General features: G+C 35.0%; 1 pseudogene; it reads right to left on the reverse strand.

The window, feature by feature from the left end:
- LOC102880694 overlaps positions 1–5,709 on the reverse strand; it is a 19,418-nt pseudogene extending 13,709 nt beyond the window's left edge.
- Positions 5,710–13,165: the final 7,456 nt, after the last annotated feature.

Consider the following 13,165-nt stretch of genomic DNA (forward strand, 5'->3'; position numbering starts at 1 on the left):
CTCATTTAATCCTCGCAACGTCCTTTGAAGTAAGTACTATTATTTTTGCCATTTTACAAATGAGGAAACTGAAGTATAAAGGTCAAATACTTATTCAAGGTCACATAGCCAAATTTTAAACCCAGCCAATTTGGTTTCAAAGTCCATTCCTTTAACTACTACATTGTACTACCTCTTGAGAAAGGCTCAGTAATTTGAGGCACAGTGTGCTATGGAAGGCAGGGGTGAGGTCTGGAGATTGGTTAAACATCTGTGTAGAGTGAAGTTAGACTTTCAGGTCCCTTTTCCCAACTCATCCAACCAGACTCCTATATCTCCCTAAATCTCTCAGATTTAATTTATGGGAAAATTACACCTGACAGGCCAAAGCCCAGAGAAGTTAGGCACTATAGTAGGAGGAGAGAAGTGCCAACCGAAAATAAGAAACTTAAATGAATGTCTGCTTATTGAATGGTGAGGCCTCTGGTCCACTTGTTCTACTCGCCTACTTGCATAGTCAGGCGACTATTTGACATATCTGACATATTTGATAATGTAGAAAACCATGACATAGAGTACTAAGCAAATAAAAAAATGAAATTATTAATATATCCAATAAGAAAAGTATATACAAGAAAAGAAATATAATTATAGTACAGTGCTATCTTATCAGTAAATAATACTTAAAATAATTGGAAGTGTGAATTTTGATTTAGTCAAATATTATATTTTAACTATATTAGGGAGAGGAATTTGGGGCCTAGAGTGATGGAAGAAGACTGACTCTCATCTTTCACAATAAGATTTCAAAAGATAATGTCTAAAATTGATAAATCAAAAGAAAAACCAGTATAAGCATATTATCTTTTAATGGAACTAAATACCAGAAGAAATAGCTAAAAGAGTTTGAAGAGGGGGTTTGAGGTTAAAGGTGGGTAAGGCTGGAGATCACAGGTTTTCATCATAAGCGTTATAAAATTATTTGCCTTTATAAATAGTGTGAATATATTATTTCGATTACTTTTGTAACTGAAATTATTTTTTAAACATTATGTCTTTTTCATTTGAATTTCCTTAATTGAAGATTTTTATCATGTGTTTATGTGCTGATTGAAAGTTATTTTAACAAATTCATTTATGTATGTGCTAGATGTCTTGCCTGGCATTGGAGGTAAATGAGCAAAATTAAATCTTTAGCCTTAAATAGCTCACAATACAGATTGAGCGAGAAAGATAAGTAATCAAGCAGTTATTAAACAGATGACAATGCTATAATAGAGAAATATGAAGGACATTGTGGGAGCAGAAAGGAATGCATATCTGACTGCCTTGAAAGAAGTGAATCTGAGCTGCATCATAGAGGGGGATAATGGGAGGGAGAGCTTTCCAGGCAAATGGAATTGATTTGAAAAGAGTTGGAGGTGTCAGCAAGTTTCCTTTGTCACGTTTGTTAAGGCTGCAAGGCAGGATGTGCAGAATGTGGGATTTGCCTCAGCCTTTGTTCCATTTTATTTGGGCTGGGTCAAGTTCTGTGGCCCTCAGTGGACATTTTAAAATCTCAGAAATGTGCATGTTCTTAAAACGCAGGTGGAGTTCTGTCTTAGAAGTAGATATAGTACAAACAGCTATAGACAGCACAGTGTCACAAAAGGGAAGGCCAGGAAAACACTGAAGTATTCAAATTCTTTTGGTATGTGTGTTCTCCAGTGGCCTCAGTGTGCCTGATTTGCTCTGTGAGGGGGACGTCTGAGTTGTAGGCAGAGTTCCTGTCTTTCCAAATTATGAAAAATAAGCTTTTTATCCAAGCCTCTCCAAGCAAAAAACAGGTGTCATTTAGTCATTTTTCAAAATATTATGCCCAATAGGAAATAGATATTACCTATGAAAATAAACACTAATGCACACGTTCCTTGATTTCTTTTTCACCATCTCTACGACCACCATCCTTGTTCAGGCCTAGATATCAGACCATTGCAACTGAATCCTGACTGCCTTCTCCATGGCTCCAATCTCTTCCATTCAATCCATTTCTCCTTGCCACCAACCAGACTGATTGTTATTTCTGAAATACACACCTAACCATGGCACTCTTTTGATTTTTTAAAAAAAAAAAAGGAAAACAACTTCAATGCCTCCTCATAGCTCACGGGATCAAGTCCAAACTCCTTTGTCTAGCATTCCAGGCCTTCCATTAACTGGCCCTGAACTGTTTTCTAAACACCCTCTCCTAACATTCTTTCATCCTTTCTCTATGGTTACTACCCCCATCCCCACAGCACACATACCACCACCACACATGCAATGTTCTTTCACTAAGTTCCAGCTTCCCTGAAACGTTATTCTTAGAACACAGTGGACTTTCATGCCATTAAATATTTGCATGTCTTTTTCTCTCTTCAGTGTCCTTTGGCCCACAGATTTTCTCCCTATCTTAAAACTCAGTTTAAATGTTTTTGCTTATAGTTAAAAGCATAATATCTGATCTACCAGGATCCAATCTAGGCTTACTATATGTGAGACTTGAGCAACTTACCAAAGCAATCTTTACTTTAGAAATAGTAATGGAAAATAATAGTATCTACTTTACAGGATTGTTGTGAGACATAAAATAATACATGTAAAACAGAGCTCAATAAATGTTAGTTCTACTTTAAAATAGTAATAAATGAATAATAGATGGAAAATAAATAAATAAATGAATAAATGAATAAATAAAATGTCCTCTTTTCTGAAAAGCTTTACTCATTTCTTCAAAGAAAATTAATCATTTCTCCTATTTACTCCAAGAAAAATTCATCATAAGCAATTCAGATTGCTTATGACATTTACTTTCACATCTCTTGTACTTTATAGAATTTCAGGCACATAGAATGTACTCAAAATGATTTTTTAAAAAATAAAGTTATATTCTGAAAATTTTAAAAATATCGTTTCAAAGCTATTAGACATGAATTCAAATCCTAGATCAGCCACCTACTAATTATGTGATCTTGGACAGGTCACATAATTTCTGTATCTATAGAAAGAAGGATAATATCATTTATCTGACTGAGGATTCCATGATAATTTTCCTTTTGAGGTCCCTAGGGTCTGCAGATAAGCCTAAAACACTTGGCCAGACACACAAGTCTCTCCACCATCTGGCTGTTGTCCAGCTTTCCAGCTTCATCTCCCCCATTCTCCCTTGTACTTGTTTCTTTAACAATTCCAAAGTGCTTGCAATTTCCTAAACTATCCAGGTTTTTGTATATGCTGTTCATTCTGTCTGAAGTTTCTCTTTATTCATGTCTACTTACTCAGTTCTTCATCCTTCAAAACTCATTAAAATATTTATTGAATATCTAATTAAATATATTTTATGTCCTCTGGTGGTTCAATGAATGTCTAAATGCCATCTGGAGTAGTCCAGCTGCCCTCGACTGCATCAAACTGAAAAATCAGTGCTATTAAGGCCCTTAGAGTTCACTTAATCTAGCACAACACTGCCCAAACTGAAGAAATAGATCTGGAGAGAATACTGACCCAATGTTATGGAGATCTCAGATATCAAACCATCCCAAAGTTTAGTGGCTTAGATCAACAACCATTTTATTACTTATCACTGTTTTATGGGTCAAGAATTCAGTAGGGCTAGGATAGTAGCTTCTTTGACTCCACGTGATGACTGAGGTCACCTAGCAGTATTCATTTGCTTCACGCACATGCCTTGAGCCTTGGCAGGAATGGCTAGAAAGCTGGCTTCATTTGGGCCCCTCTGCCTCTCCAGAGAGTCTAAGTGTGATCTCTCCAGCAGGGTGCATGATAGCTCAAGGCTCAAGAGACAACATTTCCTAGAGACAGAAAGTGGAAGTTACCAATTTCTTAAGACTTGGGCTTGGAAACTAGCACAATGTCACTTCTGCAGTATTCTATTGGTCAAAATGATCATAGAACTCACTCAGACTCCAGAGAAGGAGACATATACCCATCTGTCAATCATAGGAGGATCAAATAATTTATAGCCATCTTTAATCTGTCACTGTCTGTCCTCTGGCTACAAATTATTTACATTCTTTAAAAATACATTCACCTCCTCTTGGTTTCTGTGGTGGCCAAGAGTGTGGTAATGACAGAGGTGGTACCTTCACTACTCCTTGAGGATTTTGTGGTGAATTTAGAGGATGTCATAGGAGCAGGGAGTTTGTACATTTTGAATACAGGAAAGACAACAAAGTTGCTGCAGTCTATAAATAAGTCTTTGAAAACAGTTGACTTTATAGCTCTTTATGGTCCTGAAAATTGGTTTCAGTCTTTACCAAGAGTGAAGAAGTAAATGCTCTGTATATTTGTCACGAGCACTGGGGTTTTGTTTGTTTGTTTGTTTGTTTTTCTGCTTAATTTCAAAGATACAATGCAGTTACATTGGAGGAGGGGGGCAGCTCATCTTTAAAAATGAGCATTAAATATATTTGGAATAGCAAAAAGCAAACAAACAAACAAATAAAATACATTCATGTCCTCATACCCCAAAATTCAGCCCATTACAGCAGCAAACTTAGGCTTAAAGTCCATGATCTCATCATGTGAACAAGTTCCAGGTGTGGATGAAGCTCCTTAAAGGTAGCTCCAGGGTGTAGCTTCTTGAGCATTGTTGCTTTTAAACTGATGATTGCTATTCTAAAAAGATGTTATCTTTCCCTTATACACCCAACTACAATGGTGAGACAGGCATAAGATAACTGCAATAGACACTGCTGTTCAAAAGAGGGTGGTGGTACGTAGGGGGAATGGAAAGCACTTAGCAATCATGGGTGCATAGAAATTCTGAAAGCTAGGTGGGTATATGTTGCCAGTTCCTTAATTAAGACCTAGTTCTGCTCCCTGGGAATATGTCTATGTGACTTTTATTCTGCTCTCAAGTTCATCCTTTTTCCACAAGAAATAGCTCATTTTTGTATTTGAGTAGTTTTCTCAGCCTGCTCTCTGCTCATAATAGGTTAGGAGTCCAAAGACCTCTTTTCATTTGGTACCGCTTCTGTCAGCTTCAGGCCAAGCTAATGTAATCCTTTTAAAATTGGAGTTTCCTTCAAATTATACTCTACTCCATTATCCAAGAAACATACCTACAAATTCTCTTTCAGATAACTTTTCTCAACCTTGGGCTCCCTGTGAAGCTGCTGTAGGACACCCTTGAGACTCTTAGAAACCCTATTGTTTAACACAGAGGGTCCATGAGGCACGGCATTAAGATCCTCAGAACTTTCCCCTCTGTGAATAATTTTAAAAGGATCTATGAGACACTGCCTTAAATCTTTCTGAGTTCTTAAAAGATTTTACAATTGCATCCTTGACTTTTCTTTACCCTGTGATCTATTTGCTGGCAACACCTTGGATTTGATCTTTATCATGAGGCCATTTGTCCCTTTGGGATCCTTGTGCTATCTAGAAATATTAGCCTGGGCCCTTCTTTAGTTTACCTCTCTCTTCTCATCTTTTATCATAGATAGCTAGAAAGAGCCAGGTGACACTTCGTACTTTCTACCTAGAAACTTGGTAGATACTTTTTTTTTTTCAGTAGATACTTTTTTATTTTCCATGTTACCACAAATTACCACATGTTGCCAAACCTTCCTCTAGCTTCCAATAACTTCCAATTCCTTGACTGTTTTGCAAGTCCCCATCAACAATTCTCTTCAGGCTTTTCCAGCTTTCACCAGCAGACTCCTCGAGGTCCTTCAAGTTTCCAGCCATTGTTCAATCTCAAAGCCAATGTTGCATGACTTGGGTTTTGTGTTATAGAAGTGCCCCATTTCCAGATATCAACTTCTGTTCTGGTTATCAACTGTTGCCTAACACACTATCCCAAAACTTAGTAGCTTTAAAAGAAAATATTATATCTCTCAATTCTGTGGGTCAGTATTTGGAGTAAGGTTTGGATGACCAATTCTTCTGCTCTACATGTTGTGAATTGGGATCAGTTGATAGTATTTATTCCGCTGGTAGTTGGGCTGGTCTGAAAAATCTGAGATAGCTTCACTCACATGACTGAGACATTGGCAAGGACAATTGGAAGGCCAGAGTCAGGTAAGCCCTTCTCCCTGAGTGAAGGCTGGGTTCAGCCAGACCCTTTTCCTCTGCATATTATCTCAAAAGCTGCCCATGAGGTCTCTCCAAAAGGAATGTCAAACACCTTACATGACACCCAAGGGCTCCAAGTAGCAGTGTTCTAAGAAATAGGATATGGAAGCCTCCAGTTTTTTAAGTCCTGGGCTTAGAAACTGCCATGTTTTATTAGTTAAAACAATCATAGAATCTACTCAGATTCAAGAGACAAGGACAGAGACACCATCTCTTAATAGTAGGAGCATTGAAGAATTTGCGACCATATTTAAACTGCCACATAAAGAAAGTTAATAGTAAAGCCAAGAGTTGAACCCAGGTCTTCTGCCTCCAGATGCATACATTATAGCACTTATTCATTCATTCATTCACAAGTCAATAAACATTTCGGGAATATCCCTGGAATGTCATGTTAGATGTTGAGACAGGATATAAACAAAAAAAAGTATAAACTTTATTCTGGGATAGCCCACAGTCTAATGAGGTCGATAGACATGTTCATAGATAATGCTAGATGCTAACAGAGAGGTATGCAAAATACTGGGGGAACACAAAAGAGGGAGGAAATGTCTACAGTGGGGAAGAAGGAGTATCAGGAGAGCTTCCTAGAGAATTGCCTTAGAGTTGAGTTTTGAAAGCTGAAGAGAATTTGCTGAGAAGACAGTGAAGGACTTTCTGCACGTGGGCCAAGGGGAAGCAGGGTGAGAGAGCATGCTATGTTTGGAAAATGTTGAGGAGTTCATGGGTTGATGTAGAGGATATGAAGAATACGAACCACTCAGAAATTATTTTAACATTTTTTCCTGAGGAAGTCCCAGAAGTATAGAGAGAAAGTAACTGGAGACTTCATTTCAACTTAATATTTTCAAATGGATGATTCTAAGAGTATAACTCCAAGGCTTTTCTTTGTATGCTTCTTTTGCAACCCTCCTCCCCCTGTTTCTTCATTAAATCATGGCAATAGAATTAGAGAAAGATAAGGTTATTTACTGTTCTATATTTACATTCAGCATATAAACTTGTGTGCAAGTCTGGGTAAAGGACTGTAAGTGATGAATATTAATCATGCCTTTTCATGCTCAAGACTACACATGGAACCTGACCCTAGTATTTCCTGGAGTAGACACTGATGTGGTGCAACTAAGAGGTTATTTTACTTGGCATCAGAGTCCAATACACTAAGTCAGTGCCCATTCCACTTACTGCCCTTTCTGATGCCTTTGAGAAAAAATTTTTTTTTTAATTAAAAAATTTCCTTTAGAATAAAGCCCTAACAGAAGACTACAGGCAGTTTTAGCTCCTGGCTTTTACTGTAAAGATATTGTAATCACCACAATTCACTTTTTAGAGGACAAAATGTTACCGAGAGGATTTTAGGAAGATGGGAAAGCAGGAAGACTCAGGATTCTATCTCACCACCTAGACAACAATTACACTAGCAGAATCCTTCTCATATAACTATTGGAACTCTAGAGTCTATTGAGGGTCTGCTTACAATCTCCAGGGAAAGAATTGGAAGGTAAATTGTTAATTTTATCAATTTCAGCTCTTAGCTGAGTAACTGCTCTCCATCCCCTGCCCCCAGTGGCAGGCAACTGGGCACATACTTCTAGAGCTTGCTCACTGCTTGTGGTAGCCAGGGTAGGCCAAAAGGACCCTGTCCTCCAAATATTAAGGATTTGTGCTCTGATCGCTGATTGCTGCTTCTGATCACAGAGGTCCAGACAAAGGTGAGGCTATTATTTTTGTGCCTCCCAGTTGTTGCAATCCACACAGCTAAAATAATTTCTAGGGGATTTAAAGAGCTGATGCTCCTTTTTTGTTCTTCCTTCATTTTTCTCTTTTCCTCCTGACGTAATTGAAGGGAGAAATAAACAGTTATATGACAATAGTTTTAAGCTTCCATATCCCACTCACAATAATGGGTAGAACCAGACAAAGATAAGAAAGGAAATAAAGGATTTGACACAATAAACCAACTAGATTTAACAGACATATGCAGAACACTCTACCCAACAACAATAATATACATAGTCTTCTTAACTTTACATGGCTCATTTGCTAGGATAGACCATATGTTAGGCCACAAATTAAGTCTCAATAGATTTTAAAAGAAAATATCATACAAAATATCTTTTCTGACCACAACAAGATGAAGTTGGAAATCAGCAACAGAAGGAAAATTGGAAAATTCACAAAATTGTAATGTTAAACAACCAATAAATTAAAGAAGAAATCACAGGGGAAATTAGGAAATCCTTAGAGATGAATGACAAACAAAAACACAACATACCAAAACTTATGGGACTCAGCAAAAGCAGTGTTAAGGGGAAGTTTTTTTTAGCTATAAATGCATTAAAAAAAAACAAGGAAGATAAATCAATGACGCATGATTATCTCAACTGAAACAGAAAAATCATCTGACAAAATTCAATACTCTTTCATGATAAAAACACCCAAAAAACTAAGAATAGAAGGAAACAATCTCAGCATTATAAAAGCTGTATATAGTATCCCACAACTAACATCATACCCAGTAGTGAAAGACTGAAAGCTTTTCCTCGAAGGTCAGGAAAAAGGGAAGAATGCCGACTTTCACCACTTCTATTCATCATACTACTAGAAGTTCTAGCCACAGAATTAGGCAAGAAAAAGAAATGAAAGCATCTAAAGGATAAAGTAAAGTTCTCTATTTGCAGATTAGATACTCATATAGAAAACCCTAAACATTTTTTTAAAAAAACCACTTAGAAATAATTAATAAATTCAGCAATTTAGCAGGATACAAAGTCAACATAAAAATTAGTTTCATTTCTATATACTGACAATGAGCAATTTGAAAAGAAAATTACAAATACAATTATTTTACAATAGCATCAAAAAGAATAAAATACTTAGGAATTAACTTTACCAAGCAGGCAAAAGACCAGTACAATGAAAACTATAAAACGTTGCTGAAAGAAATTAAGAGGACATAAATAAATACATCCTATGTTCATGGAATGAAAGACAATATTATTATTAAAGTGTCAGTATTACCCAAAGCAATCTACAAATTCATTACAATCCTTACCAAAATCTCAAATACTTTTTTTTTTTTTTGCAGAAATAGAAAAACTTATCCAAAAATTCATATGAAACCTTAAGGTATCTGAATAGCCAAAACAATCTTGAAAAAGAAGAACAAAACTGAAGAACTCATACTTCCTGATTTCAAAACTTACTGCAAAGCTACAGTAATCAAAACAGTGTGGTATTGGCATAAAGACAGAATATAGACCAGTAAAATAGAATAGAAAGCCCAGAAATAAACTTTCACATATATAGTCTAATGATTTTTGGCAAGGGTGCTTAGACCATTCAACAGGGATAGGACAGTGTTTATAACAAATGGAGCTAAGAAAAATGGATTTATATATACAAAATAATGAAGTTAGATCTTTAGCTAATACTATGTAAAAATTTTAACTCAAAGTGAATCAAGGACCTAAATGTAAGACCTAAAACAATAAAACTCTTAGAAGAAAACATAGGTCAGAAACTTTACAACATTGGAATTGGTAGTGATTTCTTAGCTATAACAACAAGGGCATAGGTAACAAAAGAAACAATAGACCATCCAGCAATTTCTCTTCTGGGTATCTACCCCAAAAGCTTAGAAACATTTATCCGTAAAGAGATATGCACCCTGATGTTCATTGCAGCATTAGTCATGGTGGCCAAGACATGAAAACAACCGAAGTGTTCTTCAATAGATTAGATAAAGAAGCTGTGGTACATATATACAATGGAATATTATTCGACCATAAGAAAAGATGAAATATTGCCATTTGTGACAACATAAATGGAACTTGAGATAATCACGCTAAGCAAAATAAGTCAGACAGAAAAAGTTGAGAACCATATGATTTTTCTTATACGTGGAATATAAAACTGAAAACAACAAACAAATAAGACAAACAAAAACTCAGACAACAGTTTAGTGGTTTCCAGAGGGAAAGGGAGGAAGTAGATAAAGGTAAAGGGGGTCAAATATATAGTGACCGAAGGAAATTTAACTTTAGGTGGTGAACACATAATGCCATATACATAAGACATATTATTGAATTATATACTTGAAACCTATATAATTTTATTAACCAATGTCATCCCAACAAATTTAATTCAAAAAAGAAAAAATAGACAAATTAGACTTTTTGAAAATAAAAAAAAAATGCGCAACAAAAGACACTATCAACAGAGTAAAAAGGAAACCTACAAAATGGGAAAGAATATTTGCAAATCGTACATCTAATTAGGGATTACTATCCAAAATATAGAGAACGCCTGAAACTAACAGCAAAAAAATGAACAACCCAATTCAAAAATGGGCAAAGGACTTGAATAGACATTTCTCCAAAGAAAATATGTGAATGGCCAATAAGCACATGATCATTAGAGAAATGCAAATCAAAACTAAATGATATACCACATCACATTCATTAGGATGGCTACTATCATAAAAACAGAAAACAATAAGTATTAGCAAGGATGTGGAGAAATCGGAACCCTTGTGCACAGCCATAACTGGAAATTTGTTTAGTAGATATAGTTTCAGTTTTATAATATGAAAAAAATTATGAGGATGGATGATAGTAACGGCTCCATAACAATGTGAATATATTTGATACCACTGAACTGTACACTTAAAAATGCTTAAGATGATAAAATTTTATGTGTATTTTAACATAATTTGAAAAAAGAAAAAGAGTTATGGAGTTGGATGTTGGTTATTGTACATTTTGAATATATTTAATACCACTGAACTGTAAAAGTGGTTAAGATGGTAGATTTTGTTTATGTGTATTTTATCACAATAAAAAAATTGGAAAAAATGTTACCAAGAATCTAGATATGTTATATTTTCAGTTTCCCAGTATGTGACATTTTTCTCTATTGTGCCTTCATCTAAGCTCTCCCTTCTGCCTGAGTCCTTTGTCTTCAATCCTCCACAGCTGCCCCTAGTCATCCTACGAATTCATGTCAAGATTTTTTTAACACTCCCAGACCAGTGTTTCTCAAACTTTAATGTGCATATAAATCACCTGAAGATCATGGTAAAATGCATTCTCATTTACTCAGTCTCAAGTGGGGCCTGAGACTTTGCATTTCTAACAGGCTCCTAGGTGTTTCACTAGTGCTGTTCCATTGACCACACTTTGAGTAGGAAGCCTTTAGGCCAGCAATTCTCAAAATTTTTATCTTAGGTCTCCATATGCTCCTAAATATTACTGAGAACCACAATGAATTTTTGTTTATATATTATAACAATTAATATAGATCATGTTAGAAAATAAAACAGCAAAATATAAAAATATATTAAATATATTTTAAAATAACAATATTAAGCCCATTATATGTTAACATAAATAACATATTTTTATGAAAAATAACTACATTTCCTTTTAAATATCTGGCGCCTATCAGAAATAGACTGATTCAGCAGGCAGCAAAAAGATAAGAACCTAACTGAACTCAACAATACCATCAATCAGCTAGATTTAATGGATATCTATAGACTACTTTATCCAACAATGGTAGAATACATATTCTTCTCAAGCTCACATGAAACACATTCACCAAGATAGACCACATTCTGGGCTATAAAACATACTTTAACAAATTTTAAAAAGTAGAAATTGTACATGTCTACTCTCAGACCACAATGGAATTAAACTAGAAATCAGTAACAGAAATATGGCTGGAAAATCCCAAAATACTTAGAGACTAAACAGTGAGCTTCTAAACAACACATGGGTTGAAGAAGAAATCTCAAGAGAAATTAAACAATGGTTTGAACTAAATGAAAATGAAAACAGAAGTTATCAAAGGGATACAGCAAAGGCAGTGCTTAGAGGAAAATTTGTAGCATCGAATGCATATATTAGAAAAAAAAAAATTTAAAAACAATCACCTAAGCTTCCACCTTATGAAACTAGAAAAAGAAGAGAAAATTAAATCTAAAGTAAGCAAAAGAAAAATAAAAAATTAGAGCAGAAATCAATGATATTGAAAATAGAAAATTAATAGAGAAAATCAATGAAACCAAAATTTGGTTCTTTGAAAATAACAATAAAATTGATAAGTCTCTAGCCAGGCTAACTAAGAAAAAAAGATAGAAGACACACATTACCAATATCAGAAATGAAGTAGGAAAATCACTAGAGATCCCATGGACATTAACAGGATAGTAAAGAAATACTATGAAAAACTCTATGCCCACATATTTGATAACCTACATAGATGAAATGGACCAATTTCTTGAAAAAAAATCTGCTAAAACTCACATAAAAAGAAATAAATAAACTTATATCTATTAAAAATTGAATCAATAATTAATAACCTTCCAAAATAGAAAGTACCATGCCAGATGGGTTCACTGGTGAATTCTATTGGACATTTAAGGAGGAAATCATACCGATTCTCTACAGTTTTTTTCAGCAGATAGTGTAGAGGGACTAATTCCTAATGCATTTTATGAGGGCAGCATTACTCTAATACCAAAACCAGACAAAGGCATTACAAAAACTACTGACCAATATATCTCATGAACATAGACATAAAAAATCCTCAATAAAATATTAGCAAATAGAATCTAACAATGTAATAAAAATAATTATATACCAAGTGAAATTTCTCCCAGATATACAAGGCCGGTTCAACATTTGAAAATCAATTAAAGTAATCCATCACATCAGTAGGCTAAAGAAGGAAAACCACAAGACCATATCAGTAGGTGCAGAAAAAACATTTGACAAAATTCAACAACCATACATGAAAAATACTCTCAGTAAACCAGTAATAAAGGGAAACCTCCTTGACTTGATAAACAATATTTACAAAACATCTACAGCTAGCATCGTACTTAATACTGAGAAGCCTGAAGCTTTCCCACTAAAATAAGGAACAAGGCAAGGATGTCCCCTCTCATGACTGCTTTTTAACATCATACTGGGAGTCCTAGGTAATGTAATAAGACAGAAAAAAAAAGAAAGAAATCAAAGGTATACAGATTGAGAAGGAAGAAATAAAACTGACTTCATAGATG

This window comes from Pteropus alecto, unplaced genomic scaffold (genome assembly GCF_000325575.1).
Source record: "Pteropus alecto unplaced genomic scaffold, ASM32557v1 scaffold25, whole genome shotgun sequence".
NCBI lineage: Eukaryota > Metazoa > Chordata > Mammalia > Chiroptera > Pteropodidae > Pteropus > Pteropus alecto.